Raw genomic sequence first — 22,219 nt, forward strand, 5'->3', positions numbered from 1 at the left:
GGGATTCCCCACCTTCTCTCACAGAATCCACATTCTTCTATCAGTCAATAAATAGAATCTCTCTTTCTCAAGTCTCAGAAACTTGAGTTTTGTCTAATGCTATTTAAGTACATAAATGGTAATACACTGAGTTATGTGGAAGAAAAGACTTAATAGTATGGAATGCTTGGTGTGGGTTGGCAAGAACCATTTGCTGCTTGCAGAGTGCTGTCTGGGAGAACTGCAGGGTCTGTAACAATAGAATTAATGAAATTAACTTGTTACAGATTTCATGAATTAGATTAATACAGAGAGAAAAATTATAAGCCTTATTCTGTGTACAAGTGTAGTCTCCAAAACAAACATAGAAAAAAAAATGTAACTGCAACAAGAGATACTTTTATACTCTGTGATTTTACATCATTGCTAATGAGCAATAGATTGGTAAAAGCATGTTTAAAATTAAATGTGAATAATAAGAAGTCTGAGTAAAATCTCCACTACTCCAAGTTAATAAAAAAATTCAAATAATTGTTAATAAATTGAATACAATTATTTTGAATAATTAGCATAAGATTCTTTCTTTCGCATATAAATCTCCATCTTGGAGAAAATTTCATAATCTCTTAAATGTCCATGCTTGTAAGAAAAGCTTTTATTAGCACATAAAGAAAAGGAGCTGAGACATAAAAAAACCTTTTACCTGGTACCAAATGAGAAAATATGGTTAAAATTTCTGCATTGCTTTTTCCTTTCTTCTTTAAAGATAATGAATCAAGTCAGCTTACCTGATTCGAGTAAACTTATACTGAATCACAGCTGCTGCTGTTGCTCTTAGCTGTACTCACTAATATTAGAAACTGAAATCAATTAGTATTTCCCAAATCCTCCAACTCTATCTTATTTTTCAAGCTGTCTTTAATCTTCTGTTTTTCTGCTCATGAAATAAAAGCAAGAGATATGTCCTATTGATATTTGCACAAACTGCAGAGAGAAGGGTAAATCCCAGCCTGATTGGTTTTTTGGATATATAAAATTTGGCTGAATTGAAAATTATCAGCACCTGGGCATATGTCAGTTGATGTTCTAAGGAGGATGTAACATGGGAGGTAGAAATGGAGAAGGTCCTAAGGGGAACTTATTTTGGCATGATACTATGAGCAGATTAAAGGGAGGCCCAATCATGCTTTTTATCACCCCTAAAACCTCAATACATGACATGGATTTCACAGAATGTTTAATTTTTCCCCTTTACTTCTCTCTTGTGGCCACAGTAGTTACTGCTGAGCAACATTTGGCAGCTAGCTACATGTTGGGAATAAAACGTACTAGCATACACTCAAAATGTTGCAAGGATCTTGACTCCACTGTCCTGAAACAGAGGTAAAATTCTGTTTACTTAAATCTTATCTGAGGAATACCACAGAGATTTCATCTGAACATTAGTTTAATAAGGAATTATAAGCTTGGGAAGACCCACAGGAGACTGCTAATGGGTTATGATATGTAAAATGCCAGAAAACGTAAAACACATTGATAGTGCCATGTTGTGCTCACCCCTGCAGAGCAGAAATGTCACAATATGCATAAAAGGCACAGGAAATACTGTTAATTATAGAGGTTTTTGCTTGTGAAAAATTAAATATTACACTCAAAACAGAAGTTGGCTTCTCATGATCTAATAAAGAAATTTATGGGGGAAAAAGCACTCTGCTCTGGGAAATGTCTCTGAAAGTAAGCTGTGATTACACTTCCAATCTGTAGCAACACAGAGCAGCACCAGTGCTGTTGGTAGCCTGCACGAGAGGTACAAATGTTTCAATAACATTTTGATGTGCTCACATTTCCAACTCCAATGAAATCTGATGGAGCAGCCATTGCAGGCTCTCTGGTCCTGACGTGTGCCTCTATTTACCCAGCCCTCTCTCCTTGCCTTTGTGTGGATATGCATGTATGGGTCTACACAAACATTTGCATACATCCATGTATGCTTACTAGAATGACTGGCTCAGCTTTCCAAGCAGCTGCTTTTGGTATTTGATCTGTATTTGAACTGACACGAGTTGATCTCACGTGTTCCATTGGTGTGTCTTAGATAGAGACCCGCAGAGACCTGTACTGCCTGCACTGCACACTGCCCAGTGGGATGAGGCTGCTTTCTGACCAGCTCCCCAAAGGCACTATGCTTCTGTTGAAATCCCAGCCGTGCCTAACTTGGGGCACATCTAAAATACATGTGCCAGTGGTTCACACAGCAGTCCGACACAGAGACTTGATGCTGCAACCGTGGAAGTCCCAGAGCAGAATCCATCTGGCATTTTCACTGCACAGCTTAATGCAGATTAATTGCATCACCTCTGCTGCCCGTGGAGGTCTGGTGGTCTGGTGCTCGTTCTCACAGTGCGTGCTGTGGCTGGCATTTCCTTCACACTTGCTGTGGTGACATTTTCAGGCTTGCCTGCTTTGGCAAGCGCTTCACTCCTCGGTGTTCTCCAGGGAGGCAGGTGAAATCCAGCTCCCGTCCCGGCAGCGCAGGAAGCCAAGGGGCTCCTGGCGGCTGGGCTACCTGCGCTGCGCTGCACGCCCCGTTGAGACTCGGCCCTGCCCGGTTCTGCCCTGGGCTTATTTCACCCCGCTTCTCTCTCGGAGCCCCCGGTGGAAGCTATTCATCCAAAGAGACGGGCAAAGCGCGAACCCGGTGGCACGCTGCCCCGCGGTGCCCGGCGGGACCAGCCTCCCGGGGGGCAGGAGTGAGCCGGAGTTGAGGGATGTTCGCCAGGTGGCCCCTGCGCTCATCGTGTCCAGACCCCAACGCGCGGCTGAGTCCAGGCAGACCGCAAATAACAATAACTATTGTTGTAGTTTTGTATTATTATTATATTATCCCCAAAGAAACAAACAAACAAACATGTCCAAAGACATGGATGTTCTGTTATGCATCTCTGTATTGCACGTTGTATCTTTTCCCTACTATTTCTAAGCTCATGCATTTAAGTTCTGCCACAAATTTTTATGGAAAGGAAAAGTAAAGCGAGGAACTGGGGGTCGAGCAGCCTCATTCCCTCTGCTCCTCTATTACCAGTCTTGGCCGCGGCTAGGTCCCGTTAACGTCCAGGGGCACCGGGCGAGGTGGGGCGGCGCAGGGCAGGGACCACCCGGCTGGAGGCTGCGCCGAGTGGCGGAACCAGGGCAGAGCCTTTGCTGCGCCTCGGGAAGGAGCGTCGGGCGAGCTACCTGGAGCGAACCTCGGCTTCGGGCTCGGAGCGCGCCGGGCTCGGCCCCCGCGGAGGCGGACTCACAGAGCCCCGCCGCGGCTGCATGGAGCGGCTCAGGGCTTTCCCGGATGCCGAGCGATGTAACAGCGAACTTTCCGCGGAGTCGAGGCTGCTCCTCGGTGCGTCCGCCTCCGAGCGGTCCCGAGCGGTGCGCGTTCTCAGCTGGCCGGCGAGCCCCGCTCCAGCGCCCGGCGGGCGCCTTCTCGCTCCTCCCCGTGCCCGGGGCGGCCTCCGGTGAGCCCGCGGAGCGCCCGGGGCGGCCTCGGCGTGCGCGGAGCCCCGCGGAGCCGGCGCGGTGCGCGGCGCGGCCGCAGGGGGGCGCGGGCACGGCGCGGGCACGGCGCGGCGGGGGCGGCGGCCGGGCGGGCGGGCAGGCGGGCGGGGGGCGGCGGGACAGCGCCCGCCGAGGCGCAGCCTGCGGCCGGCTGCGAGAGAGCGCAGCGGCGAGGACGGGGGGACCCGGCGTGTGCCCGTCCGCGCTCCTTCCGCCGGTATCGGGGTGCCTTTCCCCCCTCCCCGCGCCGCGCAGCCCGCGCTCCGGAGGGGACCGCCGCGTCAGGAGGAGCTGTTACTTTCTGCAGCCGGCATGAGGCTTCCCGGGGGAATAAGGAGACGCCGCGCTAAGCAACCGGGGAAGAACCTGCCTCTCATCTGTTGCAGCGGAACCCGGCGGCAGGCGCGGTCCCCCCGGCCGGAGGCGATGGGCACCCGCTGACTCGTGGCGTGCGTCCGAGAGTGCCTGTATGCCTGGCAAATATGGAGAAAATAAAGTAAAAAATGTGGATAGTGCCTGAGATGGACGGCAGCCAGTGAAACAAAACAAACACGTTCTGAAGGGATTTAATTTGCAAACGGGATTGAAAAGGGTACAACTTCCATGGGAAAATGTAACCTGTTGGAACTGCTGTCGGAAGATGCCGGCTGTCAACGCAAGCACCTAAACCAAGTAAGTTCTCATAAACTCTGACCTGTCCTCTTTCTGAGCCTTTGATTACCTTTTTGACCCTCTGCAAAAACAAGTGCCTATGTATCTAGAGTATCTAATGTAACTTTTTGCGCCGACGCAAGAAGCCTAACAAGATCGTGCCCGCCCTTGGCCCTTGGTGAGAGTCCAGAGGAGTATTAGGGTCTCTTCTTCCTCTTGTATGTAATAAAGGTATTTTTCCCTGGCAGCCGCTGCCGTGGGTAGTGGCATCCTTCGGTCGCTGGGTGACACCTGCAGCACCCCGGAGCGCCCGGGGGCCGGAGGGAGCGGCGGGGGCCGCTCCGCGGGGCAGGAGGAGGCTCCGCATCCGCACCGCGCTCCGCACTCGCTCCACGCTCGCCCCCGCGGCTGCTGCCGACGCTGAGAGCAGCACCGGGCGGGAGTTCACATGTCGCGCACACGGGTGGGTGCGGGAGCCGCGCCGCGGAGCGCCCCCGGTCCCCTCGGCGGTGGCGGCCCAGCTGCGGTGTCCCCGTGGCGGCTCTGCCCGAGGGACCTCGCTCGCCGCCGGCGCTGTCCCCAGGAACCCTCCAGGGAAAGCGGGGGTCTTGCCAGCCCCCAGGAGGGACCCGGAGAACGGCAAGGTGCAGGCGGCAGAGCTGAGCAGGGTGAAGTGGGACATGGGGCGGCTCCTGGAGCAGAGGAAGGGACTGGTGGGTTCATCCCCTTGTGGGATTTATACGGCAAGGGCCTGACGCCTGAGGTGATGGGAGAGAAGCTGTGGTCCTCTTGGGAAGAAGCAGCTGATGCTCTGGAGGTTTAAATGCCGACAAAAATTCAGCACTCTACCGAGGCACGCAGCTATAGTTGTGGCTACAGTTGTCAAAACCTACAGACTTGTTAATCTAATATTTCTCTGTTTTTACCAGAAAGCGTCATTTATGCACTTTTGTTTTACTGGACTTAGTTGCGTGACTTCCTGTTAGCATGGCAACCGAATTTTAGATTTCTCTACGCATGACTTGTGAGATGGCTCTTCCAACATTATAACACCTTTCAGGTGGAAGTAAATAAAAACACCTTCTATGATGTGTTTTTGTTACAGAGAATGAGTGCTCCACAAAAGCAAAAAAAAAGAGAAAAGTATAGGTAACAGAGATGCATGTTGGTTTCATCTGAGAAATAAGTAGTTCTAGAGAAACAGTGCACACAGAGATTTTCTTTAGAATGCAGAATAGACAGAGTGGGACATAGTTTAAGTTCTACACACTTAATATCAATATCACAGTACCTTTAAGTCCACTTTGCTTGAAATTTCAAATTTGATTGTGTTGCAGTGACATGGAACATTTCAGTGTTTATGTTACTTGCTTCACAGCCCACACCTGGATAGCTTAGCAAGGCTTTCTGTGCAAGCATACTGAATTTTCCGTAAATTAACCTCATTCACTTAAGCAATAGTTTTGTGTACAGTTAGGGAAGCCAGGCACCAGTAAGAGTGCTTTTGACCTGTTTTAGAATAGCAAAAATTCTGGAAGACCTGAATTTACTCCCACTTTTTATACAAGACTCAGAAATAAGCTTTATCCTTCAATATCAAAATAGCTGAAGCCAAACATGGTTTTCCTTTGGTGTTGCCTTCTACACTGAAAGGACTTGGTCTTGTTTGCAGGAGGATAGCATTCTTTACTGTGTGTTTTTTTTCTCTTTTTGCCTCTGTTATTCTGACTTAGGAACAGATGAGACTCTGTTTGGAAACAGGAAAACAAAAATATGTCTGTCTTTTAAATTTAACTTCAGCCACTTACTCTGACTCTATGTATAGCAGTCATTGCCCTTAAAATAGCTCCAGAAAAAAATTCCATTTCTTCTTATCTCATGCTATTTAGAGGCAAATACTGGTAGCTGAAATTTAAGTGAAATTGAGGTCACTACAGACCTGGTATAATTTGATTATCTTTCTGAGATAGCTTTGCTTATCTACTGAAAATGTTGGGTCCTAACCAATGCGATTCTACTCTTGGTGACAGTGGGCGTGCAATTTTTCAGCATGGAGAGACCACCGAGTATATATTGAAGGACACATGTAGAAAAAACAGTTAAGGGATTAGCTTTTGCCTTTTTGTGTATGTGTGTTTGTTGCCTGACTTAATTGACAAGGAAAAATGTGCATGACTGCTCCTCCAAAGACCTGAGACCTGTCTATATCAGTACACTGTTTAATCTGTCAGCTTTTTCTGGGATTTGATTCACTGGAGTGAGATGGCAAAACCAACAAGGAAAATCCTATGTGGCATCTGTGCTTGCCTCTGGTGGTGCTGGTAGTCAGTGTTAAAAGGGACTGAATTAATTTTGAAAATGATGACTAAGTCCCCTTATCTTACGGAAAGGCAGAATAGAAGCAGGAAGAAAAGACTCTGTTATAACCTGTTTAAAGAAAAAGCAGGTAAAAATAGATGGAGCATTGTTCTATTCAGACATTTAATGGCTTTATGAGTGTCAGATTTATCATTACTTTTTATATTCAGTTTTAAGTTGTGTTGGGTTATGTTCTCGTTACTTTATCAAATATAATGTTCTTAATTACTGAAGGAAGGTTGAAGGTAAAACTTTGTGTGTAAATCAATCTTCCATCACCATGTTTTGTGAAGAAACAAAATTCCAGAAACCATTTGGTTTAGAAGTCCTGAATCACTGAGAAGGATAAGCTTTATTGCACTGACACTGGTTTTAGTACAGCATAGTGTCAGTGTAACACCAGCAACAATGGTGCCAGGATCCTCATGTCCACTCTGATTTGTTGCTGGAAAAAAAAATTCTCCTGACTAAATACATATTAATTAATATCGTTTTGTTAAGCAAATGCAGGGGAAGGCTGAGCAAATTAAATCTTTCTGTAATAGATATGCATGCAGAAGTCCTTCAAAGGGGAATTACCTTTCAGTCAAATAGAATTTAAGACTGTCAAAAGAGGAGCAACTAAAAATAAGACAAATTCTCTGCACAGTGAAGTTTTCAAAGGAATTAAAAGGATTTTAGTGTGCCACAGAGACTAAAGTAACAAATAAATGACTTCACTATTATATCATGTTCTTCTTGGAGCTGTGGGCTATTTTGGTTTCATTTGAGGTTTTTCTTCTCACTTCAAATGTCTGTTTTGGTTTAACGGACATATTGACTGATGTGAGACAAAAACTAAGGAGAACCTTGGATAAAAGTTCCTTTTTTTTTACAGCTAAGGTATTTTTCAGCAAATATGGGCTGAAGTGGTACAGGAGAACTTCCTTGAATTTGAGTGAATTGTACGTTTGTCTAAGATTATGAACCAGCCAATCTAATCTCTGAAGTCTGTGACAGTTTCTGCAATTTCTTGGTCACTGAATATGTGCTTGATATATTAATTTCGAAAGCTTCTGATATACTTGTGCATGCCAGATGAACCATTGGAATGTTGTATTATCTGGTATATTTTGCAGTGGGTAGAAAGGGGAACAGTAAATGGAGAAAGACTTTTCACTGAGCTTTTCAAGGGAAGAGGTTATGGGATTCTTCTACAGATGCTTTCCAAAAATCATTGGAAACTTCTGAGGATCAATCAGCCTTTCCTCAGGAGGCAAAGGCCTCCATTCCACCACTGGTGCATGGACAGCCCCTGAGCATGTGGTGGTGCCCTTAAGCTCTTCCAGTCCTAGCTCAGCATACGCTGGTTTTCTGTTATAAACAAGATCTTTGCATGTGGTTTTGTTTTTTTGGAGTGGTTCTGATACCAGTGTTAAGGACCACAAGTACATCCTTCCTTGGCCCAGAGAATCAGAAAGCTTATGGTACCCACATTCATACCCAAGACCCTACTGGCAAAGGAAGTCCTGGGCTCCTCATGACCTTCACACTGGTATCAGAAGGTGCCAGCCAGTCTGACAAAGCACGGATCAGTTGATTGAGAGCTGGCACCTGGGGGGATTTTGTAACATGCAGGCTAAGCTGTTGTGGCTACATTTGATAACCCTGAACTGACATGGAATACCTGTTTGCCAGCTGTCAGGGTGAACCTGGAGTGTCTCCCTTTCCTGGAAAGAGAAGGGCTGAAGCGGAGAGTAAACCATCCTCTGTATTTTGTCATCTCTTTTATAACAGAACAAGCATCCTCCACAGGTGACTGTCTCTCTTTGTTAACCATGCAGGAAACGCCAAGACAAGGAACCTTCCTTCTTAAGATAGATTTGCTGAATCCCAGCTGTGCAGAGCAGGCTGTGGTAGTGCTTCATAAAGGTTGAATAAGCACAGAGGTCAGTAGATGCAGGATAAATGGTTGCTATAATCAGCCTAAAATATACCTTTTTAAAAAACCCCAAAACCGTGCATCCACATGCACATGCTCCAAGCTGCTTTACTAACTTTTATGAAATCTGTAAATAGCATGAACTCAAATCTTCTGGAAGTTTGCCAGCTGTCACCTCTGCAATCCAGTTTCCTTTCACAGAATTTTTCAAAACAAAGAGTCTTATGCAAACTCTCTTTAATAACTACTTAAATTATAACTACTTAATAACTAAAATTTTTGTCACTTTTCAGCTCTGGTGTCTCGTTGTCATGTCTGTCATAGAGAGGCAGCTGCTGCCAAAGAACCCAGAAACTCTCTCAGTGATGGTTAAGTAGTGGGGGTGATTATTAACCCAGGTCATAAAGCATGAATGGGGCATTAATGCAGCTCTGTATCCAGCCCAAAATGCATGGTGAGAAGTTGGCCTGGCCTGAGAGCCTCACTCCTCCTTACATCTCACATCTCCTAGAGAGATGGAGGCATTCTGCCAGCAAGGGCCTTCCTGCAGTTGACTCTCAATGAGATTCACTGAGAATTCAAATTCTTCTTCTAACCATCATTCTTCTTCTTCTAACCATCATTTAATTAAAGTACCCACTCACATCAGGGTACTAGGTTAGCAGTTCTAGTAGAATCAATGCTGTTCTGTGTTTGTTAAATTAATGGATAAACTTTCACCAGTGATCCTTCTGTAGTGCCCTGAAGAATACCCTGAAGATTTGAAGATGAAATCTGTACTACTCCCTAGCATACAGATGCTTTTAACTGATTAGCAGTTTGATGTCAGGGCAGAGAGTACTGGACTGAGAAGACAGAGTACCAAATTTACATTCAGTGAAAATGATATTTTCTTCTATATTTTTTTCTTCTAAAAATTCATATACTTTAAATTTATCTTTGCCAATAAGTATTGTATTCTATGCATTGATTTGCTATTCTCATTTCCATTATAAAAAGTAAACCAGACCAATTTACTTCCTTTGAGTAAGGGCATGAACAATATGATTATAGCAGAAGATGGAGGGTCATATTGTGTCTGATTTGAGATTACTCATAGTGCATTTCTATATACTAATTTCAATCAAAAATATTTTAATAGCAAATTTTGAACAGCTCTGAAAAGGGATTTTAGCAGTGAAGGCCTGTGAGTTTTTTTTTCTCCTAGGTCCCACAAATTTGATTGTAGTTGTAAACACCAACTACCTACGTTCTTTGTATAGTCACTGGAGAGACAGAAACCTCCCATAAGCAACTGATCCATCCAGTTTATACCTGAGTGGAAAGAAATCAGGTATTTGTTGTTGCTGATTGTTGTTTGATTTCACACAGGTGAAGTAAGGCAAGATGAACCTTACCCTAGTGGTGTCAAAAACCCAAACAAACAAGCTAACAGTTTCAGAGGAGACATTAAATAGACACTTGTTTTCTTCTAAGGCATCTTAAGATCTTGTTGACTTTTCTGATATTGATGCTGACATAATAACAGATGTCTGCAACATAATTTAAACGTCCTGTTGTCTGTTGTCAAAATTTTTAGGAGTTTGTGGATGGGTTGAGTAGCTGAAATACAGCTAGTTTTGCCAAGGGAAATGGGAGTGTCAGCTGGACCCTTGCAAAGGAGGAACACACAGTTCTGGGTGCTCACATCCTGCCTCCTCCAAGAGCAAGGTGACTTTTCCGGAGAGAACACATTGTATCTGTGGAGCAAGGGAAAGCAAGCACAGATTCTTTCTTCAGATACTCTCAGCATTGCCAGCACCACAGTGTACCTTAGTCCACTGAATACAGAAATTATCTCTCAGTGATGAAATAATTTTAACTGATGTTCATGTGGAAATGCTCATTATTATTAAACACTTCAAAAGCAGTCCTTCTGCTGCTCTTCAGCACTGATTACTGAATATATCCTGCCTATCTTCCACTGAAAAATAGGTGAAATATTCAATTTGTGTTTTGTTTATATTGACAACTTTTTATTTTTTAGGTTGGGAGAGGTACTGGCCATTCCTTTCTGATGATAATGATTTAAAGTTATGAGAGCTGCAGTCAATCCCTTGGATTTGTTTATGCTGGCACAGTGAATTTGTTTTTCAAATGTGGTGTGTTCTGTAGTGCATTTATACCTGCAACACCACATGAGCTTTCCCTATAGTGGCTTTAACTAGCTAGCATCTACCCTGCAGCTGGAATTTTGGCCATGAATAAAACCAAATCCATGTTGCCTACGGAACAGTTGTCTAATTTGCCTTAAGCCTCTTAGCTACAAAGCTGTCATTCCAAAGGCTGTAACTAACTGTTTGTCTTTGAATTCATCTAGACGCTGTAGCATCAGACCTCTGAGTCTGTATAGCCTTTAGAAAGAACTTGGTAACTTCACAGGGTGATTCATATGACATATCTTGAAGGAAATTAATTGCCCTCTGCAGGGAGTGCATTTCTTCCCATTTGTAATGAAGGAAAATTGGGATGACAAACCAGCCTTGGATGTCAGTGTTTTGGATTCCTGGCTTAGTGAATATGTGTCTCGGCTTTATTTTTTGCATGTTTTAAATTGGAGTACTTTATTGTGTCACATAATGATTAATAAAGTTTCCTAAGTCTAATATGAAGAATGTGTTGCACTAATTTTTTAAATCTCTTAAGGAACCTGGTACCTATGACACAGAGATCACATATTTCAACTTGATGCCATAGGCAGGTATTTGCACTAACTCCTAGTCTGTAACTACTCTTGTATTTTCTCATAGAAGGCATCATGCTTCCTACAGAGCAATTACAAAATAATATTTTGGTCTGTCCACTTACATAAAAATATTTTATTCATGGTTGTTTAACTTAGTGATAATAAATTTGAGCATATTTGTTTATGCGCTGAGGCCAGTTGTACCAAATACTGATGTGATTTGAGATGATTACATTTATTTTGCTTCAGTGTCTTTATGTAGAACTAAACTTCCACATAACTCTTTCTGTTTTTCTTTTTTTTTTTATGTATTAAAAATTTACTTTTTTTCAAAATACTTAAACCAAGCAGATTGATCAGGGGTTTGAAAGTCCCTTCTTTTCAGTATGATTTGCCCATAGAGGAGGAAAGCAGAGGTTGCTCAGTGAGCTGGGTTGTATTTCGGTTCTTGGCCACTAGTCCATCCTCAGAGCTGCACTGACTGACTGAACTAGCTTGACTGCACAAGCTAGATTTTGTAAGGATGGGTTAGGATCAAAGAAGGATTTCTCATTCATCCCCACTGTGCACTCACTTCCTAGAAACCACTCTCCTTTTGCTACTGCTTGTGCTGGCTTTAGATCAAGTGGGGACTTTTTTCCATCTGAAGAATTCCTTTGGACTAAGTGCAGACAGGATTTAGCTTTAGAGGTTTTTATAGTTTAAAAGATTCTCCAGTGCCTAGGATCTGGATTTATGTCATCTGTCTGTTCTGTCATTTTATTTTGTTAAAGAAGCATACTCTGATAGCAGGGTATTTCCTTGCTTAGCACCCTTAGTGGGGGGTTTCACCAATGTTGCCTTAATTGATGTGCTCCTGTGCATTCATCCGTGTCTCTTATTAACTTCAGATTTCCAACTCACTTGCTCAGTACATTAAGTCCCAAAGCTGTAGGTGAGCTCTGGTTGAGACTGAAGAGGATTTCATTTGGCTTTAATGGCACCAAGGTCTGTGGGAAAGAAGCAATCATCTGTTCCTGAGGAGAGGTTTGTGCCAGCAGTACCTGCGTGTGAGTCCATCGGTCTGTCTGACGAGATATGTTCAAGGAACTCTTTCTTTGGTTAGTCCTCAGAGCCTTTGAAGTTCTTCAGGGCATTGCTATTAACACCCAAGAAACAAATAATTTAGTACATAGTGTCTTGCACTACCTAAACTCCACATATCAGGATCCTTATTTTCAGAAAGAATCATTGCTGATTAGTGATTCTTCTCAGTGACAATCTACAACCAGGCTTTTGCTGAAACCAAGGTTTGCTGAATTTGGCACATTAGCAAGGGCAAGAGTAGGACTTTGAGGAGGATAGACATAAGTTGACATTCAAAACAAAAGGTAAGTGTTGCCATATCAGAGCAATTGGAAATAAAGGATGATGACGACCATGACTCTTGAGAGACATTAGCACACTCAAGTAGGTCAGCTCATGCTCATCTTCCCCATGATACTCCCAGTGACAGTTAGATAATAGACACCTTTAAGGGCTTGATTTTCTTTTGGAAACATGATGGGTTGGTTGACATGTGTACTGGGGAAACATGTCACTTTAGCCATCTTACTCCATTAGTGTTTTTTTACTGAATTGCCTACTTACTGTTATTTTAACACTCTTTACTTAAACCCATTGCTGAAAAACAAAGCCTACAATAAAAATTACCTAATCCAATCCACCACCCATGATAGCAAAGTTTTATGGCCAGAGCATGATGGATTTAATTTTAAAAAATAAGATGCTTCCTTCTGATTTAACCTTAATTTAAGAAAGTATTCAAGTGGTGTTCTACTGAAAGCAGCTTCAGAAGTGCTTCCTGTTAAGCATTGGCTTCATTCCTCTTCTCAGTATGGGACATTTTCACATTTTCCTTAATCCAGATTTAAGAGTACAATTTGAAAGTTCAGGTGAACATTTTATATATGACAACAAAGAAAAATATCAATAAAGCACAAACTAACATCTCTTTAGCAATTTCTCAGGTGTTAGAAATACATCAAATATGTTTGTACTTTGCATGTTTGCATTCTCCCTTGGAAGTATGACTTTGATTCAGATGTTCAGCTCATTGTTCAAAATATGTCCCATTCCTTTGCCATAACTCCCTGAGAAAACTCCTTTTATGACATACTTTTGTTTTACAAGCAGCTCTCATTTAGGAAGGTAATTTTGTAGCCAAAGATGCCATGTTCAAAAACTCTCTCAGCCGCTTTTGCATATTGTAAATGTTCCTAAAATCCCAAAAGATTTGTGCTTTTTCATTTATTTTTGCACTTATTTGTTGGACATAGCAACTATGTGTGCTCTTTGGTCTTAGGGAAATACTAAGATCATAAGTGAATTTAGGATGGTGGTAATGGTCAAAGTAATTCGTAATTGCACCACTCTTATGTGAAATTTTACAAAATACAAAATAAAATAATTTGCCTTCTCATCAATCCTACATATGTAAAGATGATGTAATTTTGGAAAATTTGTCCCATTAGTTTCAAGAGAATTATAGTGCTCTGGCAGCTTCTTGTTTCTTCTCAATAATTTAGGAGTTTATGAAAAATACATTGTGTTTACTTTTCCACTCTAATGCAGTCAATGCAATTACAAGTTGTGGAGAATCTAATCCAAAATCTTTTCATTGTTGAGTATTTTAGAAAAATATGTCGTCCTGAAACATTAATCTGTTTGTAATTATTGCCATGGTTGCAGTCAGCATCTGTCCTGTGTAATATCAAATTTTCTCCATTCTCTGTCTAAATACATTTTTCTGTTGTAGTTTAGAGACTCATATATATAGAATATTGATGGAGGGGGGCAGTGAATCTTTGTTTTAAATATACTTCTGTACTTGACAACATCTAAAATCTCACTGTGTCTGATTATAAGAATTCCTGAATCTTTCCGTTGCTGGGAAATTGACTTTAAGAGTGAAAATCAAGTAGGAAATGACACGTACAATTTTTAAACCAAACTTATTTTTTAATCTTTTGTAAAACATTCAGGAGCCATTCTGAACAGGATTTTATAGAATTGCCCAAAACCTATTTCTGTTTCAAGGCTAGAGCACATAAAATGAAAAAATATCAGTCTTGGAAGTCTCTACAATAAGCAGAACTCTAGTGTGCAATTATATATTCATTATATTCAAACTGTTATTCATACCTCCAGTGAATCCCGTAGATTTCACTGAACATAAGGTAACATGGGTTTAACATTTTATCTACTTATGTCAACTGTGAAACCAGACTTTGTATTATGATGGAATGATTTCCAAGATTATGGATGCTCCAATTGTATTCTCTGCCAAAATATTCACATTTATGGATCTTTACAGTTTTGTATGTATATGCATATAGAGTTTTATACACACACATAAGAGAAGAACACATGTATATTTACATGTAGAGAAAATATTTATGTGCGCTGTGTAACTGACACACATGAAAAGTTAATATTTGCTCTGGTGACTGGAAGAGAAGAGCTACCCAGAGTTCAGGAATATAGCCTGATACAGCCTAATATAGCCTATTAAAGTGTGTGTCTTGTGTGAGCACACACAGAGTTATATCAGTATCTCGTTGCCTGGGAGTATTTATCTCTCTACACTTGTTCATAAGATTTAAAAACTGAGTCCAGCTCTTGGCCAAGTATGGCTTCTTTGCCACCCCAAACAGAAACGAGCTCTTAACTTAATGGCAACCTACCAGGACATGGAAAGTTCAGAGGCAGTTACTTTTCTTGGGAATTTAGAGACTCCTAGGAAGTGGAGGCTTCTTAAAAGCCAGTGACTTCTGTTGGTGGAGCTGACAGTTCTGACACTATGCAAACTTAGACACAGCTCCTATAAAGGATTTTTTTTCTCAAGTCTGGTAGCAAATACAGCTCAACTAGGACTAATCTGTTATCTTTCATTTTGTTTATTACCCAGAAGGAATTTTTTTGGTACACTTTTATGTACAAGTTATAACTCATGCAATTAAAAGCACAGCAGTCTATTAATCAGATTAATGAAAGTCTAACAATAACATTTTAATCTGATCCTTAGGTGAACTGCACATGGCAGGGAAAGCATCTGAAATGAGGCAGAATACATTTGTGCTCCACGGTTTCTAGACCTCCTTGGAAACCTGCTTTTGAGTGTGAAGACCAAAGTGTGTATAATATTAAAAAAAAACAAAACGTAGCCTAGAGAAGCTGTGTATGCCCAATCTTTGATATCTCTTCCAACCCAAATTTTTTTATGATTCTGTGAGGTGATCCCTCAGGATCCTGCTGGATGTTTCACAGGGAGTCAGTACAGTGGCAGAAGGCTGTGTTTTGTGATCTCCTCATCTGAGTGCAAGAACCATTGTGAGGATAGAGGAGAAGGATACCATCACAGTGAAAAAGGAGGTTTCAGGGTAAGCAGTGGATATCTTTTAACCCAAGGCTGAAAACAGCATCCTGGCGTGACAGTTTTAGTTGCCCTGGGACATTCACCTGTATATGGGCCTTGTTGATTTATTCAGGAAAATAGTAACTTGAAATCCTTGAAGAACCTCTTTTGTTGGTAAAACCAGGAAACACATAACCAAGATTCCATCTTTTTTGTCTTAAACCTCTTGATCATCTCTGCCTGTCTACAAAACACCGAGTAAGTTGCCCTCTTTTTTTTGCCTGGACCTATGAAGCAGCTGCACAGGGTGGCTGAGTGTAAAAGTACTGGAGAGATCAAAGCCAGCCAATCTGTTAGACTTCTCTAGGTAACCAGGTTTGAGTTAGTCACTAACTGGTCCAAAGAAATTACTTTTCGGTTCTAGATCTCATGCATTTAAAAGAATATTTTAAAGTTTTCAGAACTGTCACACAGAAAAGTTGAATTTCTTCTGAGTCATTGATTATTGTTATCTGTCATCTGCAGATAATTTATCCAGTTCCTTTCAGTGCTAGCTGCTAACTTATGGAGTAGAACTGGAAAATTCCTTGATCAAACAAGGGTAAGTGCTAAGTGCTACCAAGACAAAATTAATGCAATGTAAGGATTTGACGTGGACGCCAGGTCAGAAATGAAGATGGCCAAAAGCTGCACACAAACTAGATTTCCAAGCTTAAGTGAAACCAGTAGCAGCTGCTCTGAAGAACAAATAAAGTCCACACTCATGTTTGCTAAGGTCCATAAAGCAGCTCATGTCTTCATTGCTTGGGTGTTGGATTTTCACAGATAAGTTTTCATAGTTCTTGCCTTTAACAGCCTGGTGCTTATCTCTTTGTTATTTTATAATCATATATTCAATTTTACTAATCATAATTATTTTCTGTGCTGTACAAAACCTCCTAAACTGTACAAGGTGTGTCCTAGTGGTGGATGATAGACAAAGCTGAGGGAATTCGGGTTTCTTCTCCAGATGTCTAAGCCTCAAATGCCAGTACAAATAAACCGAATAATCTTCTTCAGGTAAATAACTTTATTCAAGTATACAAGAGACAGTAACAACCTCTGAAAGCCATTTATAAAGCAAAAGATCCCAATTCATCATACTTTATTATCTCTGGACTACTCACACTGGATCTGTTCCTAATTAGCGGGCTGAAGCTTCAAAAATTGTAGCAACTGAAACCCTCATCTTTCCCATTTTCCTCTCTCACCTTATGGGATTTCAGTAGTGGTCCAAAACATGACTGCAATTTTGCTGTAATGCTAAAACCAAGGAGAGAACATATCCATAATATCTATTTCAAGATAGATATGATTTTTTAATTTTAAAAATATTAGAAAAAGGAAAGATGTTGCGACAGGATTAAAGATACAAACTGGATTAGAGATGCGATCAGAAAGCGATAGTAATTAACACCTGTTTGAAAGAGGGTTTAACAGCTGTTTAATTACAAAAAATTAAGAAACTGTTCAAGTAAAACACACAGAGTAGGAGGAAGTACACCTGGGAATAGAAGAGTACTGGAAAGATTTCCAAGAGGTTTTTGGAGTAGATAAAACTATGGTTTGCTGAAGGAGGAAGGGATCACTACAAATATAAGATTTAAGAGTGAATAGTACAGTAAAGCTCTATCACAGTGATTCAAAAAGGTACAAAAATCACTTTATCTGTCATTTCCTTGTGGCAGTTAGTGAAAGAGGTACTAGTAATTTGAGAAACAGCAGTTTTTAGGCTATACACTAAGTATAGCTATTGCACCTGTAGTGTAGCAGTACTGTTGTACTTACACATGTGCTAACTCTCCATTGCTTTCTGACCTATAGTATCAGGCACATTTAAACAGAAATCCTATAGTAATTAACTTATTTATCATTTCTTCAACCCCAGCCTACCTAGCTAAGTCAAAGTTTGCTTTGCCACTGACTTCAGCTGTGTTATTACTTAAACTACTGAACAGTTGTAATGCCTTTGATATTTTAGCAACAGTCAGGATTGAGAGACACTGAGTGGTGGGACAAACTGCCTTGCTGGGCTGTTGGCAGTAGAGGATGGAACATTTTACCATATACCATTTTGGAGACTTCACTAGAAAGAAATCAAAGGGGACATGATAATGTGCTTAAAATTTCCTGGGAAAGCACAGAGAAAACAAAGTATGATAATACCACTGGAGCCTTAAATAACACTATCTGAGTGACACCAACAGTCAGCTATGTAGTATTGTGGATGTAATTGCTGAACTGTAGCAGCCCTGGCAGCTTTTGAGAATCAAATGACTCATGTATTTGGGTGGTATAAGATTCTTAAGGGTATTTAATTTTCTCTAGCTGTTGAATAAGAAGCGACACAGACCAAGAGCTACACAGTGTCTTGGCAGTCAAGTAGGAGAGACTCCAAACAAAGGAAGAGTTGGAACAGATCCCTGAAAATGAATATACTGTACTGGAACAAATACATGGAGCTTGGCAATGAAAACAATCTTCTTATTTTTTTTTTCTCCAAATAAAATCAATTGAAAGTGAAAGACTACCATTTGAAGTGTCAAGTGATCTTGATAATTTGTGTATTTTTCTGTAAAAATTGTGTTGGTACTTCCTCTTGAAAATGTGTTGATTTCCTGAGTATAAGATATGTAAATCCCATTACTTGTGCGGAGTAGTACAATGAACTTGTAAACTGTAGTGGATTACAGTCTGGAAGATAATAACTTAAATGTAGAAAATAAGCTGTGTTGATGTTTTGGGAAATTTTTTCAACTCATTTGAATATAGCCACAGTCTTACTGCCTGCATCTAGATTTTTTTAAGCCCTGTAGCATGTGTTTAACAGTGGCAAAAAAAGTGTATCTATAGACAGAAGTACAGCAACAGAGTACCTTCACTTGCTGTAGGACTCAGCAGGGCCTTTCTTTGCCAAAAAACAGTTTCTCTGTGTTTTTTGATCCTCTGTGGGTTTCTGTTTCACCAAGTCATGCAATCTTCTATGTAGCCCACAGAATATTTTAGCATCTTCACAATCTTTCAGCAATGAATTCCTCAAGTAGTTGCTTGAAGTCTCATCAGCTCTTACTTTTACTTGAACCTGACTCTTATTGCCTGTCTGATTGCTTCTGGATTTCATACCTGAAAAGCCAATGAACAAATAATCCATGTCTGTCCTTTTCTTGACACCAATAATTACACAGACCTGCATTACATCTTCCATCTGTCTCCTTTCACAGAGTGAAGATTTGCACCTTATTTAGTCATTCTGCTTCTGGAAGGTCTTCTGGAGATTTAATCATTCTGCTGCTCTTGTCTGAAGGTTTTCCAGTACTACTGGCTCCTTTTTTTGAGATAAGGAGCCTAGAAGTGCACGTTCAATCCTGTATGCCACCCTGAAACTACAGACACACATTTGCATTAGTATGAGTGAAGCAAATTCTGCTTGACAGGAAATGGGCATGGTGATTAGAGAAAATTCATCTCAGCTTTTGGGAACCATGACTCCAAAGTGTTTGTCTTGTCCCTTTTTATAAAATAAGAGTTACAGAGTACTCTTTCTCTTCCTGAAGCCAACTTGGCAGAGGTAGCTGAGGCATGTAACTGGTTATAACTCATTTATGCATAGACAAGAAAGGAAGATTTATAAAATATCTTGTGTTTTGTTTATGTCAGTCTCTTTCAATGCTGGGAGCATAATTTCTATTCTGCTAATTGAAATGAAGATCAAACAGTGCTGCAAAACCTGAATCATTACCTTGTAGAAATGCTTGCTAATGCTAGTAATCAATCCTTTAGTTCCTGTACATGTGTTAAAATTCTGCTTATTACTCACTGTAGCATATGGATCTAATGGAAATTGTGGAAGAACTTTTGTTACTCACTTGGATTTTCACAGTCTCTGCCCAGCTGAACTTGTTGTTCTGAGTTTGTTAAAAATGTATCTCAGGCTGTGGAACTGTAGAATTTAAGAGAATAGGAATTTACTGAGTCGTATAATACTGAAAATAAGAGTTGGGAGACTACTCACTGAGCCATGCAGAATCCACTGTTCTTTTCTTTCTTTCTCACTCTAATTACACATATCACAAAGTAAAAATCCCTCTTTTTCTTCAGACTTGAAGTTTATAATTTAGGTGTACATGTTTCTCTTCAAGAGATCCACAGAAAATAAATCAAGAGATTCTTTAGCAAAAGGTTAACTAGTTAGTTGTATTTCCAGTTTGTCTGTTGGGAAAAGGAGTCATCATTTAATTTCATTTTTCTAACATCTACCTGAAAATTTACTATTTATAGTTATGTATTTATAATCAGGTTCCCCTGAGCTGGCAGTGACAGAAGCATAACCCAGCCATGACTTGTACAGTTCTCATTTTCACCAGAGTAATGTTTGAAAGCTCATGCCAAAGGGTGATGTCAATTCCTTAGCACTGAAAGGTGTTATCTTTGTTATTGTATATGAGCAGCCTAAGTGGAGGCAAGCCCGAGTAGGCAGAAAGCCATGATCAAGACATTTCCAAACTTTGAGGAACTATTAAACTTGAAGGTGTTTCACTGTACTATAATGGATTTTTAATTATAAACAATACAAAAATAATTTGATTCTGTCGTGTTTCTCTGTGACAGAGCATTAGAGATGATAATCTTGTAGTTCAAAATTGCCACAAAGTCTGTACCTCATGTCACTGTATAATCTGAACTGAGCACCACTTTGTGTTTCTCATTTTGTCATGTTTCTCGGTTCTTTGCTCAGCAACTGCACTGAGAAGCTTATTCTGCTCATGATATGTTTTTATATGGGATTGAAATACTCACTTGATTCCAGCAGTGCTCAGCATCTTGATCTTACTGACATAGATCACACCCTCTGACAACTTTGCAAACCCTTGGGATGTGACACATTAGCATTACTCTTTCAGCCTGCATTGGCTCACTTGTGTCCTTACCCAGGCTGCAGTCCTTCATGTGCTACCCCAGCACGGGTCCCTTCCATGGGGTGCAGTCCTACAGGAAAGGGCTGCTCCAGTGTGGGTCCCTCGCAGGGTCACAAGTCCTGCCTGGAAACCTGCTCCAGCGCAGGCTTCCCCCAAGGTGGGCACATCCACCCACCCGCCTGTGGGTCTTCTCCAGGGTGGATCTCTTGCACCCTGATGGACTTCCCAGGGCTGTGGAGCACAGCTGCTTCACCATGGTCTGCACCACTGGCTGCAGGGGCATCTCTGATCCAGCACTTGGGAGTATCTCCTCCCACTCCACTGACCTTGGTGCCTGCAGGGTTGTGCTTCTCACAGGTTGTCCAGCTGCTGTGGTGCAGCCATTCTTCCTCTCCCTAAATATATTCTCTCAGAGATGTTGCCACTCACTGATGGGCTTGGCCCTGGCCAGCAGTGGGTCCGTTTGGGACTGGCTGGCCCTGGCTCTGGTGGGCATGGGGGAAGCTTCTCACAGCTTCTCACAGAAGCAACCCCAGAGGTTTCCCCTCACCCCCATGAAATCTTGTCATGCAAACCCACTACAGCCCAAGGCTTAGCTCCCCTAAACCCATTATGCTACTTCAAAACCTGCATTTCTTACATTGCATCCTAATGTCTCTCCAATTAAAAGGTCTCAGTTCTGATTAATCAGTCTCTTCCTGTTTTTCTTGATGCCATTGTACCCACCTGCTATGGTCCAAAGCAAATGTTGTTTACCCTGAAGAATTACATTTTCTAATGACATAGTTATTATTAATAAAAGCGCATTATAACAGAGGGATCAGTCAGTGATTAGTTACATCTTACCTAGTTTTATGAACATGAATAAAGAAATATACATTCAAAATTTTTAGTTATTCATTGGCGTAAAATTAAAAGTAAGCATTTTTTCATTTTGAGGCTGCTTGGGATGAAAAAATATTTGCACATATATTTTGGATTATCAATATAAGTTATTAGCTTGTGCATTAGAATCAAGAGTGAGTCATAAAGAAACAGGGGAAAAGAGAATTCCTATCAGCCAGACTAAACAGACCTCTCTGCTTCATTAGTACTGCTAGAAGTGTGTCTAATGAAGGAACAAAGCACAGAGGCAGACATTGGAAATATATTCCCAAGCAAGGCATCTAGATATTGCAATTGCCAAGTATGGTCTGTTTGTACTCATCATAAATGTCAATGCTATGACTGGAAGAGAAGAGGGAAGAAGAGGGCAGGGAAACCAGCAGGACTCAAACAGTGGCAGACCGTGGAGTAAGTCATTCTTCCTGAAATGGATTGCTTATGTTACTGGAGATGAGCCTGTATCTCATTATCAGACTATGCACTTGCATGGTGTAAATAATGACTGCTGCTTTGGAAAAACTTCTCATACTTTATAAAAGGCCATAAAAACTGCAGATGAGTGTGGTAGGATTGCACATTTCATGTAGCTGGCAGTAACATGAAAAAATACCAAAAGGAAGAGTCATAACCCATGCTGAGTTAATGGTGGGACTCAATGATCTCATCTTCCATGAGTCTGAAATTTGGATTTTTTTGTAGTGCTTTTGGTATGTGCTCAGAAAAGTTAAGAACTGAAAGACCGTATGTATAAAAAATACTGCCAGGAGTTACTTCCAAAGCAGAGACTGTAGCAGACTTAC

General features: G+C 41.3%; 1 protein-coding gene across 2 annotated transcripts in view; it reads left to right on the forward strand.

Annotated features, from left to right (window-relative positions):
- The first annotated feature begins 3,348 nt into the window (after window positions 1-3,348).
- The window catches only part of TRPC4 (transient receptor potential cation channel subfamily C member 4), a 131,726-nt gene continuing 112,855 nt past the window's right edge, over window positions 3,349-22,219 (forward strand). The window contains exons 1-2 of one of the 2 annotated variants that reach the window (XM_064715684.1): window positions 3,349-3,488; window positions 3,915-4,200. The gene's annotated coding sequence lies outside the window, so the exon portion shown is untranslated. Of the gene's footprint in view, window positions 3,489-3,664; window positions 4,201-22,219 lie in introns of those variants that run through there. The other variant, XM_064715676.1, reaches the window with a different exon arrangement.

The sequence above is a fragment of the Zonotrichia leucophrys genome, chromosome 1 (assembly GCF_028769735.1).
Source record: "Zonotrichia leucophrys gambelii isolate GWCS_2022_RI chromosome 1, RI_Zleu_2.0, whole genome shotgun sequence".
Lineage (NCBI taxonomy): Eukaryota > Metazoa > Chordata > Aves > Passeriformes > Passerellidae > Zonotrichia > Zonotrichia leucophrys.